Source organism: Erithacus rubecula, assembly GCF_903797595.1.
Source record: "Erithacus rubecula genome assembly, chromosome: 17".
In the NCBI taxonomy this organism is placed as follows: Eukaryota; Metazoa; Chordata; class Aves; order Passeriformes; family Muscicapidae; genus Erithacus; species Erithacus rubecula.
This window is the reverse complement of record NC_136669.1, coordinates 12092233-12107972: the sequence shown is the minus strand read 5'-3', so window position 1 is coordinate 12107972 and position 15740 is coordinate 12092233. Positions and strand designations below refer to the sequence as shown.

The 15740-nt window shown below is 39.4% G+C and overlaps 1 protein-coding gene across 20 annotated transcripts in view; it reads left to right on the top strand.

Moving 5' to 3' along the window:
• Positions 1-15740, top strand: part of RBFOX1 (RNA binding fox-1 homolog 1) — a 1017140-nt gene that overhangs the window by 355189 nt on the left and 646211 nt on the right. The window contains exon 1 of one of the 20 annotated variants that reach the window (XM_079320779.1): positions 803-909. The exons of 18 other annotated variants lie outside the window; for them this stretch is intronic. The gene's annotated coding sequence lies outside the window, so the exon portion shown is untranslated. Of the gene's footprint in view, positions 1-802; positions 910-15740 lie in introns of those variants that run through there. One more of the 20 variants, XM_079320775.1, reaches the window with a different exon arrangement.

Here is a 15740-nt window from a genome sequence, read left to right as displayed (position 1 = left end):
ATGGATAGTATAAAGTAAATTGACAATTAATAAATACAGAGTGATACTGAGAGAGAATAATGCAGGAATAAGTTTTGTTACAGGGGGAAAAAAAGGAAAAAAAAAACGGTAAGTCTTATATTGTATTACAGCAACACAGAACATAAAATAAAATGCAGCTGGTTGTGCTCTATGAAATGCATATGTGGGTCATTATTGCTGGGTTATTTTCATGCCACGCTTAAGGGCAAAGGAGAAATTCTTGTTTCTGGCCTACTGTAGCCTGTTCACCCCCAAATGGGTGGAAAAAAATGAAAACTGATTCTCCACAGTCTCTCTTTTATGGCTTCAGAATTTTTTTCCCTGCTTTGAGCTGCAGAGTGACTTGTCAGTCTTTTTTTTTTTTTTTTTTTTTTTTTTTTAATTGCCTGCAAAATTTGGAACAGATTTGTTTATAAAGACAGACACAGTTCTCTTGTGTTTCTGCTTTGGGTGGCTGGGTACTGAGCTGAGATGACTAAGCAATTATGACTTAGGTCTTTCCATCCTTCTGTCCTTCCTTCCTAGAAAGCTGAAAAATATGACCTTTTCCTTGAGCTTTATGTGTGACTTAAATGCCATTGCTGAGGATCTGGAAAACTTGGGGATAAACTTTAAAAGCAGTTTTGTATCCAAACTCCTTCTTTACGATGAATAAATTTTTGGATACCGAATGTGTTGAAGGATGCTTAATAAAGGAATGAAAGAGCAGCCTACAGCTAAACTCAGCTTTCTGAGCAGGAAAGTAGAACCTTATTCCAAAAATAGGGAGCAACTATTGCTCAACAAAGTGAGTAGTGCCAGCGTGCACCGAGCAGTGCAAAGGCTCCAGCTGATGGTTTCGAGCTGAGGAGACTCTGGGGAGGAAAGGTGCTCATCCCATCTCCTGAGGTAGGTCTGCATGGGCATTCCTTGGGTCTGCCTGCAGCTCTGAAACAGATCAGCATCCCAGAGTCCAGGGGAAAAACTGCCCCTGACAGGAGTCAAAGATTTTGGTATCAGCCAGAGGGAGTAATTAGACTTGTTTGCATATTGAACAGCAGCCAGTGAGTTCTGATCATTCTCAGAAAATGCTCCAATTCCCTAAGCTTAGTATTGAAAAATAAGTGGTTTGTTTTTTTGTTTGTTTGTTTGGGTCGATAGGAGTGGTGTTTTCTGGTGGGTGTTTTTTTTTTTTTTTTTTTTTTTTTTATCAGCTTTTAATTTCTTTTTTCTGAAATGCTGAAATACTATTCATGTATCATGAAGTTGATATCATTGCAGAACTTGTTATCATTCGTTTGTGATTCCACAGCACTTTTACTGCTGATGGAATAATGTCTGGGTTCTTACTTTTCATACCTTCAGAATCTTCAGAGACACTGTTTTATGCATATTCATTTTTATAGGAAATAGTAGTGCTAAAGTTTACTAGTAAAATCTATCTTCAGCACAGTTGTTTGTCAGATCTATGCATTCATTAATAAAGAGTCCCTGCTGTTGTTGGCTCCAGTACAACTTAATTAATTACTATTTGAAATATGGATGTGGTAAATGATCCAACTTACTGAAACAGGAGAGCAGCTGTTACCTTCTTTTATGTTTGAAGTCACTGGCTTTTCTCCTTATTTGTGTGTGTCATCCTTTTTTCATCTTATGACAATAATTCCATAAATTTTGGGCTCAGATTCATCTGTAACCCCTGCCCCCTGTTTTGTTTTCCCACTATGTCATCTTGTTCTCCTCTGTACTCCCCATTTTATCATCTCATGTTACACCATCCATTACTGTCTCTCCCTCTTTTCTCTGCCATAGATTTTCAGAACCCTGATATTCCTTTTCTTTCTGCTTCCTTTCTTCAGTCCTTCTGCATTCCTGAGAGCCAAGTAAGTTGTTTCCTTCCCTGCTGGAGAAACTGCTGCTTTTGCCATTTTTCCTTGAGATGTATCTCCTGGTGACATATGCCTGAGTGGTTTCTCAAAACAACCTTGTGGAATTCATTAAAAGTTTTCCCTAAGTGTTTCCATTTCCCCTGTTAGTCCTGCAGCTGTTTTTTTCTCTGGTCAGTTACTGAACTCGATTGATTCTTTTTTTTTTTTTTTGCTCCTCTGTTTACTTACTCTTCTTTTTCTTACTTTTATTTTCTTCTTGCTGTCTAGAAGAGCTGCTGTTTAATAACAGCTCAGATGGCTGCAGGGTTCCCTGTCAGCTTTTTGTGCAGTCCAGTGCTGGAGAGAGGGAAGGGACACATTTCAGTCCTGAAATCAATCACCTCCATCCTCGGTGCCTTTCCCATGGGTATCCTGGCACTGCAGGCTGTGTCTTCTCTCACTTGATTTCCTCTCTTCTGAGGAATTTTGGGGAGAGTTTTCTCAGTGAGGCTCTGTGGGTTTGTTAAGCCCCAGAGCCCCTTTCAGCCTCAGCCATTCTGTGATGCTCTGAAGGAGCAGAGAAGCAGCAATGGTGAACAGTGTAGTGAACACTGTGCTCATGGAAACAAACACCATGCAGAGCTAACAAATGCCACAGCAGAAGCAATTTAACCTGCTTGTCTCGGCACAGAAGATGTAAATCTCGATTGCAAAGTTTCAGAGAAACTGAAACAGCCAGGGGATAAATAATATTTGACTTTATTCTAAAATAAAGGCAAACAATGAGGAACATTCTAACTCATTTATTGATTATATTTGCTGTATGCTGCAGCATTTGAAATGTGCTCTGGCAATATGGTTTTAGTTATTTTAAGGGCAAGTCTAAAATGAAAAATTATGTGCAGAAATATAAGCACAATTTGAGTCCTTGATGTAGATCTTAGGTGTCAAGGTGTCTAGTATTTAATTTGTTCCAAAGAGGTTTAATTATTCCAGAGCTGAATAGTCAGGGAGCACCTGGGAGTATTTATGGTAGGTAGAGTTACAGAGACCCCTAGAAATAGTCTTCATGGTTTATGCTTTTGTAAATACAGGATGAAAAAAAATTATGTTCTTCACTTTAGAGATAGAAAACAGCAGTGTTAAATGAGGAAAATAAAAGTTTTTATGAAATAATTGAAACAAAGGAGAGCAGGGAGGAGGTAGGGAAAATACTGTAAACAACATAAATGTAGGTCTTGCATTTTAAGGAGTGGGATTTTCTTAAACTACCTTTATAGAATCAGACATACTTTAAAAACCATGCAAGTCTTGAAGCTATTTTCTTTTTGAAATAAGATGGATTACAAAAAAAGGTCTGTATTTTCTTCACAGAAGTAAATGGAAGTCCCTTTATTTCATTTATATTCAATTCTCATTATCCTGGGACACAGAGTAAGGGCTGTGTGAAAAGAAGTAGGAGAAAAAATAAAGTCAGAATTTTCATTGTCAAAAAAAAAAAAAGTGTTTTTTTTTATTATCCACAGGAACTAAGAGAACCCTTGTGCTTAGAGGAATGAATAATGATTTATCAGTCTTGATATGTATGGACCTAAGTTCATGGAAAAGTTCTGTTGGATTCAGTTTGCTTAATGGAAAGATGTATAAAGGAATGATATCTATCACTGGTTTTTTTCCCCTGTAGCTATTTGAGGTTAGCTATTTAAAGGAGTTTTACAAAGTTTTGAAAAGGCAAAGTAGATAATGTGTTATTAACATGGATTGTTCATTGTTATGCCTTACACTACTAATTGCTGTCTAGTAACTTTTTTAATGCCTTCCTGCTGCCCCTTCAACATCTTTGTTTGTTTTGTCACTTTACTACTAGAAACACTAGATTCAAAATTATGCATGCCTGGGCTATAGAAATGTTTATCAACTCTAACACAGCAGTAGCCAGTCCCCAGTCTCTTCTGGTTTTCGTTTTGTTTTTGGGTTTGTCCAATCAGCATTGTCCTGATGCATGGTGTGATAAACAAATACAGCACAGGGGGTGCCTGGATCCCAGAGGGGAGAGTGTTCACCTCCAGGGTTGCTTCTCATTTGCCTCCTGTAGCAGCTGTAATCTGCTTTTAAGTCAAATGTGAGTTCTAACTGCAAGTAATGAGAGAGAGTAGCCCCAGATTTTGTCTGCAGTACAGTGAGCTGCTTTGTTTTAGACTGGACTTTGTTCCAGCCTGACTATGGCAGGTGAGGTCGTGGCTCTGTCACAGGGCTGTATGATAATACACAAGGGCTTTTTTTGGGTTTTGGTTGTTCTGGCTGAGGCTCTTGGAGGTCTTTGCCAGAGTGACCACTCTGATACCCAAGTCCTCAGCATGGTGCATTTCCATTACTGGTTTCACAAATCCATATTCCCTGCCAGTCAAAATGAACAAGAACACTGTTGAAAAGCAGCACTAAGGTAATGTCAGGATACAATGTTCAGATATCCACAGGTCTGTTTCCCAGTGTAGCTAAAATGCACATGGAAAAATAGAGAATTATGATTAGAGATGATACAGCTGTATCAGGCAGTAATGTATTTGTGATCATTGTTTGATATCAGAGCTCCAGATTAAGTGAGCCAGTCCAGGCAGTGCCTTGTACATGACTGTGATTATCAGCAGGGTAGCAAATCACAGTGCAGGTAGTTAATGATCATTATCATCTGCTGCAGTGCAGGCAGAGGCATGTATGATAGCTCAGATAGTGTTTGTGTATGAGCAAAAAGTGAGAAAAGTCAGTTCTTACAGGGTACCCCAATGTTACCTGGGCACTGGTGCTCAGCTTTGTAGACTCACTCACTCCCCAGTGCTAAGGAAATATTAGCTCAATGTTTTCTTATACTTTCTAATTTTCCTTTCCCCACCCCACAGCAGGTACCAAACCACTGCTAAGATACTGAATATTTCCCAAATAAAAAAGCTGTAGCCACAAGGACCAAAAGCTGTACAATTGATGGCAACTTTTCCATGTGTCTGCTAGCAAACACTTCAGGGTATGTAAAACTGTCACAAGGCTTGTAAAGAGTACAGGTGTGGCTTGGGAGACTGGCACAAACATTTCTGAAAGCCAGGTGGCTTGGCTGGTTCTTAATACAGCACTGAAAGCTTTTCTTTTGCCTAAGATGGGAAAAAGGTATGGTTTGAAAAACAGCTTTTCATGGTCTGTATTATGATTTTGTTTCTGTATTTATTCATTTGAAAACTATAAAAAACCCAGAAAACACAAATTTGCTTTCTTGCTGTTGTTTCAGTTGAGAAACTAAACATTATTGCAGGTAAATTCCTCCCCTGTCCTGGAGTTGGTCTCTGGTCAGAGTGGAGATACTTCACTGTGTCAGTGGGCATTAGTTTTATGGATGAAAGGAAGGCTGGTGTCAAGAATTACAGAGGCTTTGTTGAAAACAAATGTTCCACAGCTGACTAATGGGGGAAACAAGTGGGAATGGAAGAATATTCCAATATAAATTCATGATGCAAAGTGAAATTTAGTGATCTGAGTACTTGTGGCTAAGGCAAAGAGATTTCTTCTGCCTGGAATATTTATGGACAGCCACCCAACTGCATTTATTTTGCAAAGGCTTGGACATGGTACATAGCACCATGGATTGCCTGGCATAACCAAACCACTTAGATGAAAATGCAATTACAACAGAAAGGGATTCTAGGAAAAGTTTGTGGATTTCCAAGTGGGTCTAACAAAGATGTTACATGTGATGTGATGAAACTGGCTCTTTTCTATGGAGCACTCATTTCAAGAGTTTCAATTTTTTTTTTAATCAAGTGCTTTAAAATCTCTATAATAGGAAAAGACTTCAAAGAGGAGAGATTAAAAAAGAAAAGTAAATAAAAAGGAAATAATATAATTAAGGTTTGACCCTGTAAATTGCTAACCTTCAAAGCTAATGCTGGAGAAGCACAATATTATTAGCAATAAAAAGAATTTGCTTTGCCCTTTTAGAATTACCATAAACCGATTGACTGAAATGGAATGATGTTAATATTTAAGAAGTAGGACACTAGATTCTATTATCTCAGAAACTCTGTCACCTGGTACACTCTGTAGTCCTGTTATCTAATTATTGTCCTTAAATTGCATTAGTGTGCCAGCAATTTGTCTGCTGTTGGAAAAGTAATTGACATTTGAGTTACTGCTTCATATTTGGGAGACTCACTAGGTGGTTCCAAAGAGCCCTCTTCTGTCAAAGCAGATTAGCTTAATTTTGCCTAAAAGAAAAGGGAAAGTCTGCATTTTTGAGTGTGCCATTTACACAGTGCTCTTGTAATTTGGTATTAAAATTCAGGTTATGTATCACAGCTGATTGCCAAGAAAGAAGAGAAGGGGGGAGAAGTGGCAAATTAATAAATGACACTTTTGCCTTCCAATTCACTCCAGTGCAGTCTGGTCCCTCAGTGGGTGTGCAGGAGGAGTCTGCTGGGGGAGGAAATGCTGTGATGCTGTGGGTGCAGGGAATGTTTGCAGCCTGGCTGGGCTCTGATCTCCAGGTGCCTGGGCACAGCCCCAGAGCCCTGGGCACTCACAGCACCTTTCCCATGACATTGGGGAGGGGCTGAAATGCTCACTTCAGCATAATCCTGATCTTCCCTAGGAATTTCAGTTTCCTGTTAGTGTTTGGAAGAACGCTTCCAAAATCCTTTTTACAGCATTTCTTTGATGAAAATTTAAAGGATAATTGAAATTCCCATTATCCTGGAAAGGGGAGGAGCAGCCTCTATTCCAGTAATTACCCTGAATGGTTTCTTCCATGACCACAAAGGTTTGGTTTCATGACTGTGCAATCCAAAGCTTGAAACTTTCCAGACAAATGTAATTTGGGATCTAAAGTTGATTAGAGATGCATGATTACAAAATGTGCATAATGGTTTATGTGACAACTGGAATTAAATTTAAAATATATTTGAAATTAACATGAGAAATTTAGCTGTCTGCTAGTGGTGATAATTTTGCTAATATAATTTGTTTAGAGATTTTCACTTCATGTTTAGAAACAAGACAATCTTAAATCTCTTAAAAATATTTTTTTCTGCAAGGCTGTTGCATAAACTAAAGTGCATTGCCTGATTACAAGATTGTGTCAATGCAATCCAAGTGAAGCATTTAGGAATTTTGAGTCAAGCTGGAAACCTTACCTGAATTTCTCTTGACAAGAAATTTAAAAAAGGTTTAAAGCACTAGTTACACATCTCTAGAGGTCTCTCTTGATATGTCTTTGAAATACTTCATTTTCCAATGACAGGAATCAGGATTGTCTCTGCTCTTGATGGTTTACATAAATAATTGTGGTTTTCAGTCATTATGATGATATTTTTAAGGCCTTTTGCAGACCATGTGAATTGGTGGACTGTTTTGCAGAAATGACACTTTATCTCTTTCCTCTCAAAAAATCACCAAACAATTAAGAAAACTGATAGAAAAATTGTGAGTTTGATTAAATCATCTAAGTATCAAAAGGTTGCTGCCATGCTTTGTGGTCCTTTAATTTTTCATTTAAAAAATAGGTTTCAAACCCAAGCATTTTGCCCCAAAAAATATCTGACAAGAAAGGAAGCTTTGAACAAAACACTCGAGTTGATTCTGCAGGCAAAGTGGTGAGGGAATGAAAGTTTGTAGAGTGAGAAAAGCAACATCCATTGTAAAGAAATTCTGAAAGTTAAATGTTCCTGAAGGACAATTGATGCCTGTGCAATGTACTTCACGTGAATAATGTGCTACTGGAATTTGGAGTGTCTGCAGAGCACAACCTGCCCATTTCTGGACTGTTTTTTCTATATCTGAAATGATCTCGGTGTTATGTCTTCCCACAGAATTAATAGGATATTCATAATTATTGGCCATTTCTGTATTTTTATCAATTTGATGCTGTATAATTTGAGGGAGTGAGGAAGGAGGAGGGCATGCTCCAGCTGATCAGAGAGAAGCTGGCTGTTTTCCAGACTGTTGGGATTGCACCTGGAGAGGGACAGGTGAGGGCAGTGACCACGGGGGTGACACTGGCACAGCTCTGAGCCCCCCCAGTCAGATGCTGAGCATCATCTCAGTTTCAAATTCTAATAGTACCAGTAATGAGGCAACTTTGCTATTAAACCAGGGAAAGGAAAATAACCTTTTCTCCCCGAAGAAGGATGTGTTGGAAAGGTCAGAGCTGCTCCTGGAGGCAGCAAGGGGCCTGGTGGCAATAATGGGAATGCAAAGTTCTGAAAGGCACTGAGAGTTTTCAGCAGGACAAAGGACACTGCAGAAGGAACTGTAATTTCCTAGATTTAGGATTCTTGCTTATAATGCTGTTAGTTAGGTAAGGCCAGGCTTTTAAAGAGCTCAGGACCAGAATTTCATATTCTCAACCTACACAGCAGCTGCTAGATTTTCAAAATAGCTCAACTCCTCACAGTTCCTGTTCTGCGAGGCACCGAGCTCTCTGCAAAGTCTGGCTCCCATTTGGGTGCCAAAATGAGATCTGAACTCTCATGAAAATCTGAGAGTACACTGATTTCCTGGGGAAAAAAGAATAAAATAAAAATCCATCATCTGGATATGAAAATTCATTACAGCAGTGTATTTATTTTGTAGTAATTAACTTCTTAACTGATTGTCACAGTACTCTGTCTTGCTCTCTGAATAGCTGGTAAAGGACTGTAGATACTAAACAAAAAGGCTAATTATTTCTAAATCTCTCATTAATGTCTCTCTTCTTTACATTCTCTGGTGCCTTCTTTATTTTTATTTTTTTTATTTTTATTTGGAGGCACACAGAGCAATGATCATAAAGACTTTTCCCCTTAAGTTTAATTCAGACAGGGACAACTGCATGTAGAATGAATATTTAATGCAAGTATGATGCCAACAATAGATGTAAACAATTCTAGTTTAGACAAATACTTCTTGAAAGTCTGTTGTCTCCCTTGCCTTTTAAATAGGAAAAATTGAACTTCAGTAGATGAGAAGAGGGAAATTTGCTCTAACATTACCTAGAGGGGACTGAAAGAAAGGGAACTGCTAGAAAAACTCGTGTCTTCACAGTGTTAACATAATTCAAATATAAAATGTTACACCAGTGTTTTTTTTTTGGAGTGGAGCTGGTTTCCAGTAATGTGTGAGGATTCAAATCCATGTTTAACAACATGGATAACTGGGTAACACCAGGAAGGGATGTGCTTCTCACGTGTGTAAGAATGCTGTCTTACAATATAGGTTTAAATTTTCCTTCTTTCCAAACACAGTTCCTGCAGCATTTTTGTAAACTTTTCTGTGACATCATTCCCTTGGACATAATGGTTTCCAGTGACCTGTATGGTCCAAAGAGAGAAAACAAGACTTGCCATGGGTGTTAGATTTCCCAATTCCCAGTCTGTGTAATTCTGCAGTTTGTCTGACAACCACCATGTGCCACCAGCACATATTTCATCATGGAATGAATGTCAATGTACCCTGCAGGATATATGCAATAAGTGTATATGTGCAAAGGTCCTGGCACATTTATCTGTGGGTGCTGTGCAGGTACCTGCACATGACTTATTGGTATGCAACATCTCCTGTAGTAACAAAGACACCAGCAATGCACTCCCAAACAACATTCATAAAGGCTGAGAACAAGTTCACTACCCAGTAATTTTTTTTTTTTTTAATCTCCACATCCCCCCCCCCCCCCCTTTTGTAGCATCTTAATTCAAGCAAAAATTCCAGGAAAGCAAGTTGTGCAGCAGATGTATAAGCCAATGCATTAATTTAATGCCAGCTTGTCAGTCGAGCTGCACTGTGCTGTTTTTAGCATTAGCTCCATTAATGTAAATGTTATGTCACTGGCTGTGTGTTGTGTTCTTGTTAGCAGGAAAAGACAGAATGCAATCCAACATGACTTCTTCTTTCTCCTCTTCTGTAACCATCTTTGGGTGTGTTGGAATTTTGCCTGGTTTCTCTCCCTGTCAGTCTGGAGGCATGGCAGAAGGCAGAGCTGTAGTTTCCCTGCACTGACCCAGGAGTGAGCCTTGAATTAACTTGGCTCTCTTGATGCCTTGCCAGGCTACCTAAAAACAGAGGCTAGACAAAATCAGGAGAATAAAAAGCAGGTATATTTATTGAAGTGCCTTCAAATGTATTTTGGACAGACAAAACCCCTCAGGTTTTGGCTACACCCAAAAATGGATGACAGGTCACAGGTTTTGACACTTTACTGTTTGGTCCATTTCCATTTTGGGGATTAATTTTCCAGTGACAGCTTCGGGTAATGAAGTCATTTACCCAAAGTTTGCTCCCTCCAACTCACTTTTATTTACATTTCTCAAAGCCTGAGACAATGAGGTGTCCTTGATTCCCAGGTCTGGAGAGGAATTGTTGTGTCTGACCAAAATGGGAAAGCAGCAGCTCACACTGTGTGTGGAGTTTAGAGCTATACACTAAAGAGTTACAGGATTACAAATATATGATAAATATAAAAGCTGAAATCCTGAGGCATGGCTCTGACCAGGGAGATGCCATTGCCATGGTGCAGTGGCAGAGCTGTGCTTGCTCCCCAGTTTGTTTTTTCTCCCTGGTTCCCATGAGCTGTCTGGGCCCAGGAGCAGCTCCTGTCCCAGCTGGCAGCTCTGGGCTCCTCTGCTCTGCAGCACCAAACCTCCTGCACACACTGATGGGAGGAACAAGGAGACCCTGAAACATCCTCTGCCTCTGTGACTCAGAGCTTTGCTGAACTGAGCCCAAGGCTGACCTTAACATTTTGTCTAGTCGAAGTTACAGAGCAAATTTCCCATGACATTATCTACAGAGGAATTTAGAAAATATGTAACTTCCTTTCTTTTTTATTCCCCAACTATTTTTAAAAGCAGTAGTGGCATCTCTTTGCCTTTTACACGGACTTACTCATGCAAAATGAATATTTTTTAGAATAAGTGCCAGAAGGCAAAAATTGTTATCTTTGAATTGCGCTGTTTTAAAGAAAGTCACCTTGAAAATATATTTATTTATGAAAGTTTTATGTCTGTAGGCTTGCTTGTGTGGACATCTAAATTTAGCACAGAGTTGCTAACACAGAACTGCTGCTATAAAACTATAGGCAGTTCTATTCAACTAAATTAACAATCAAAAAATATCAAAAGAACTACATGGTTTGCCAAAATTAAAATATACAAATAATTTTTCAAATCTGCTTTTTAGGACAAGCAGCATAGCTTAACTTGAAAACTAAAACCAGAAACACTAATTTTGATGGAATAAATATGCAAATGTTATGAAACGTGCTCCATGGCTTAAGTGTGAGCACAGTGCTGTTTTCTGAGTGCTCAGAGATCCCCGTGAGAGTTTTGAAAAGTTTAATGGTTGAAGTGGGGGAATGTTTCTTCTTCTGAGACATCAGCATGGAAGTTTCTGGTGCTGTTCACTCTTACCCAAAATCATCATTTTTATGTGTTTGAAGAAAAAAGTTAAAGACAATAGGATGAAAATTAAAAATAATTATTTCAAATCTTTTTTTTTACTATGTTTTAATTTTTCTGGTTTCATTGGCAAATGTGTTTTCCTCCTTACCGTGTTTGTTTTCTCGTGCAATTTTTTAGAGGATTTGCCTCACTCTGCTTTCTCACTGGAGTTTCACTGATTCTTTGCTTCAAGGAAATGGTGCAGTGTGGTTGTTTGATGTAGTGATAGAGCATCAGGGAGAAAACTGAGAATTTTGGAATGCAGGTGGAGAAAAAAAATCTGAATTTTCAGCATTACTATGTGCAGGTTGCACATAGACATAGACAGCTGCTGCTGTCCTGATGATTTTGGGGAAAATGTTTGTTCCCTTCTCTCTTCCTCTGTTGCCATAATAAATTAATGCTGGCTTTGGTAGTTAAGGAAGCTCCTCTCAGAGCTATGGTCGTGCTCATAAAATAATAAAATTGGGATACACACACACACACACACAAAAGAAAATTTTCATCTTGGTTTAGAGAGGACAGGATTGTGTGGGGCTGGCAGTGGGAGGCACACACCCTTTCTGATTAACCTCTGTACACTTGGGGATGGAAATCATAAAGACTTTTCAGTCTTAGAGCTGACACAGAGGGTTTTTTTTTTTTAATGTACCTTCCAGTGACAATTCCCCTGCCTCGTGGCCTCAGACCTTTGCTCTCTCTGAGTCTGTTCCTTTGCCAGCAATGCTCCTGGGCATCCACTCACTGAGTTTTGGGCAGCTTGGATTAGATCTGATTCATCTGTTGGTGATTCCTCACAGTAATTGTTTGATTCAGGTGTTCTCTTGATTTGTAATTTGTCATAAAATAGCAGAGAGCCTTTTTGAGGGCTGAAGTGCAGCACTACCCTTGGTTTTGCATCTCTTGGGGTGGTTATTCTGTGTTTGCATTTCCTGGGGTTTCTCCAGCTCAGCAGGGTTGGGCACTTTCCAGGTTTGAGGAGCTGAGCCCCCCAGCTTTGCTGCCCCAGGGAGGATCTGCTGCTCCTGTTGTGCACAGGGGCTCCAGGTGCTGTGCCCAAGGATTCCTGGCAGTGGGATGAGTGTCCCACACTAACCTGCTGCACCTAGTCTGGGGTCTTTAGCTTCCAGTGATGCTCACTTTTCAGTTCACTTTCAAAACTCCTAAAGTTTCCTGCCTAAAGTCATACACAGCCCATGGCAAAAGGAAGTATTAAATATTTCTCAAAATAATTCCCTTAATATGATTTCTTTTCCTGGATATTTTCCTACTCCTTGTTTGTCTGATAGTTCAAAGTAGGCTTTTTGTTTTTCCTGTATTTCTGAAGCTCTGTTTCAGTGACATGTTTAATAAGAATGGCTTATTTGGAAATTAATTTGAATTATGGCTTAATAGGATAAAGAGCATGTTTGACAATTTATAAGTATTAAAATTGGAGCTGAGCATTTGGCCTGCCTGCTGTGCTGAGGAGGGGATGCACACACAGGATTTTTTTGTGACTAGTGGTAAAATGCTGGATGCTGGAGGATGCTTTTATATTCCTGTGGGTTCTCTGAGGTCTGTAAACAAAATCCATATGATAGAAACAATGTTGGTTTTGCAATAAGCTTCAAAGTTCTGGGATTCTTTTCCTTTACATCTATTGCTCAGTCATGATTATCAAACCAGCAAGAACATGTTTCCTTACAATTGTATAAAATAACCATATATATCATATAGTTGTTTAATTACAGATATTTTAAAGAATTACTTTTTTTTTTTTTCAAGAAGGAAAGCAATTTTCAGGTCTTAAGAGACTGAAACAGCAAAATTAGAGTTTTTTAGAAAAGCAGGAAGCTGAGAAGAGCACTAATGGCAGAAAATAGCTGGCTTTTTCTGGGTGCTGGGTTAAGAAATTGAGAAGTTCTGAACTCCAGAGATTGCTGAGATGTGGCAGTAGGAGCAGGATATATTCATGCTTGGTACCTGGTCAAGGTCTGAGAAGAAATTTGAGGTAGCCAAAATTGATAGTTAAAAGTGTTGGAATAAGATTTTAAATCCAGAGTCTCATTTGGGAACTTTCTCTGAAAATGTTCCGATTCATGCAGCAAGCATAAGAAAATTTTTAGTCTAGATAAATGCTTGAGAAGGTGGCAGAAGATTTCAAATACAGATTTTACTGAAACAAAAATAAACTATTTTTAATACACTTCTGTCTTTTTGTATTCAAAGAAGAATCCAGGCCTTGGTTGCTTCTTCAATTTGACTCAGAGAGATTACAGTCCCCTAATTGTGCCATGCTTTATCCAAGGCTCCAATGGCTCTTCTCATTCCCAAATAATTTCAAAGGGAAATTCTAGATGGTGGTCAAGTATAATATGTGGAAATCATCTTTAGGAGAGAGATGGATAAAAGAACCAGCTAAGTACTGAATATGGAAATGAAGTCCCTCTCTGATCACTAGGGAAAGACTCCAGCCTGTATCTGGGAATTCAAAGCTTCAGCAAAAGAAGGCAGAGCTGCAATGTGTTCTGAAGTGAGTCTGGAATTCAAAGCTTACAGAGTGAGCAAGCAACTACCCCTCCAAAAAACGTGGAGAAAATCTCTCATTCTGTTCACACCAGATTGAGACTGGAAATAATGCAGTTCATCTCATCAGTGCCATTTTGTTACCTTCAGCTCTGTGTTCCATACCCTAGGCTAATAAAGCTGTTCCTTTGAATCCTTTTTTTCATTAAAGAATTTACTGAGGACCAAAGTGGTCATTTCACATGGACAGCAGAATAATTTCAAACACTAAGAAGAAAAATTGCACACAATTTTTTACTCATTTCTCCGGGAGCTGGAAGTGCTGTGTGAATTGTTTCCAGCGCTGCCCGAGGGGGGGCCTGGGACAGACCATGGCACTTGCTGGATTTAAAAGGCTTATTTGTGGAATTAGAGCTGAGATATGAAAAATGGCTCAGGGAAGAATTGGTGCCTGCTCCAGGGTTGTAAAAGAAATTCCTTGTTTCCTGTGAATAATGGCTCCCAGTGCTAGGGGAGGGTTGCAGCCTGTTGTTCTCAGGTGATGCTCTGGTGGGATGGAGGAGCCTCCGTGCCTGGCATGAGCTCTGGGAAGCACCAAGGAGGAGGAGGAGAGGCAGGAATGATGCATGGCTGTGTTTGTGTCTTTACAGCAGCCCCTCTGAGAGCATTTGTGTCATACCTGGGAGTGAGCTCCAGCTGGGTGCTGATGGTCCTTGGCACCAGGGAATGCCAATTTTTAATGGGTTTGGGAACAGGTAGTGTCCTTAAGGGGAAGGCATGAATCTTTCTTTGTAAATAAAAATTCAGTTTGTTAATTGAGTGTGAGGGGGAAAATATCATAAGAGAAGAATGAAATATCACATACATTATTTCTGGTAATGTTTAGTGCCAAGATTTTTTTTTTTCTGCGGTAATAAACCAGTGTGACTTACATTTCCATTCTCCATCATGTCAAACACATGGGATATTTGAAAATTGCTATACTAAAAGCTTTTAGCCATGCAGAAGTAGAGGTTTTTAACATGTGATTTCAGTTCTTCATACCCTTGTGTCAATTCCATTCACACACATATGTTTGGGTGGGACATAAATATCAGTTAAATACTCTAAGACTGTAATTACAAGTTTGGGAAGTCTCATATTGGATACATAAACCACCAGTTTAGTTCTGCATGGTAGGAAATTCTGAGCCAAATATACCAGAGGGGATGTGGTTTGTGTTTGTCCATCAAACCCTACAGTTCCAGACACAGGCTGCTGTACCTACATGCAAATTTAACTGGTGGAAATACAGGATGATCTGGCCACTGCTTGTATTTTAACAGGCTGTAGCATTGCCCTCTGCAACAGCTTCCCAGTGCTTTCATTTTTCCTTTGTCCAACTCCACCACAATGACTTGGTATCTTTATTTACTCCATTCAAAATTTTTGAAACCTGTTCCTGCCCCTATGGTGGGGGTGCTGTGCTTGGGTTGGTCAGCACTCATTCATGGAATTTATTCTCTTTCAGTGAGACAGAAATAAGTGGGAAGCCTTTCTCTGTGTGCCCCCAAATGCTGCAGTCAGATTATCTGCTCTCCTTAATGGCAAACAGAGAAAGGATAAAGGGGGACCATGCAGTGGTGCTGCTCTGGAGAACCTCTGCAAGGTGTGACAGGAGGATGTGATGGTGGAGCAGCATCCATCCCAAAAATGCCAGGATTCTGGTAGGGAGGACTGTGCTTGTCCCTAAATCCCTCTGAGGCTCAGTGGTATCATCAGCTGCATCTTTGCTGAAAAAAATCCAAGTGAAATTCTTTTTTTTTTTTTTTTTTTATACCTTGCAGAGTGGAAGCTTGTGAGGTTTGCTTAGCTGGGGATGTTTCTCATACAAATATTATGACTGTTCATCAAGATAACTTAAATAGAGTCT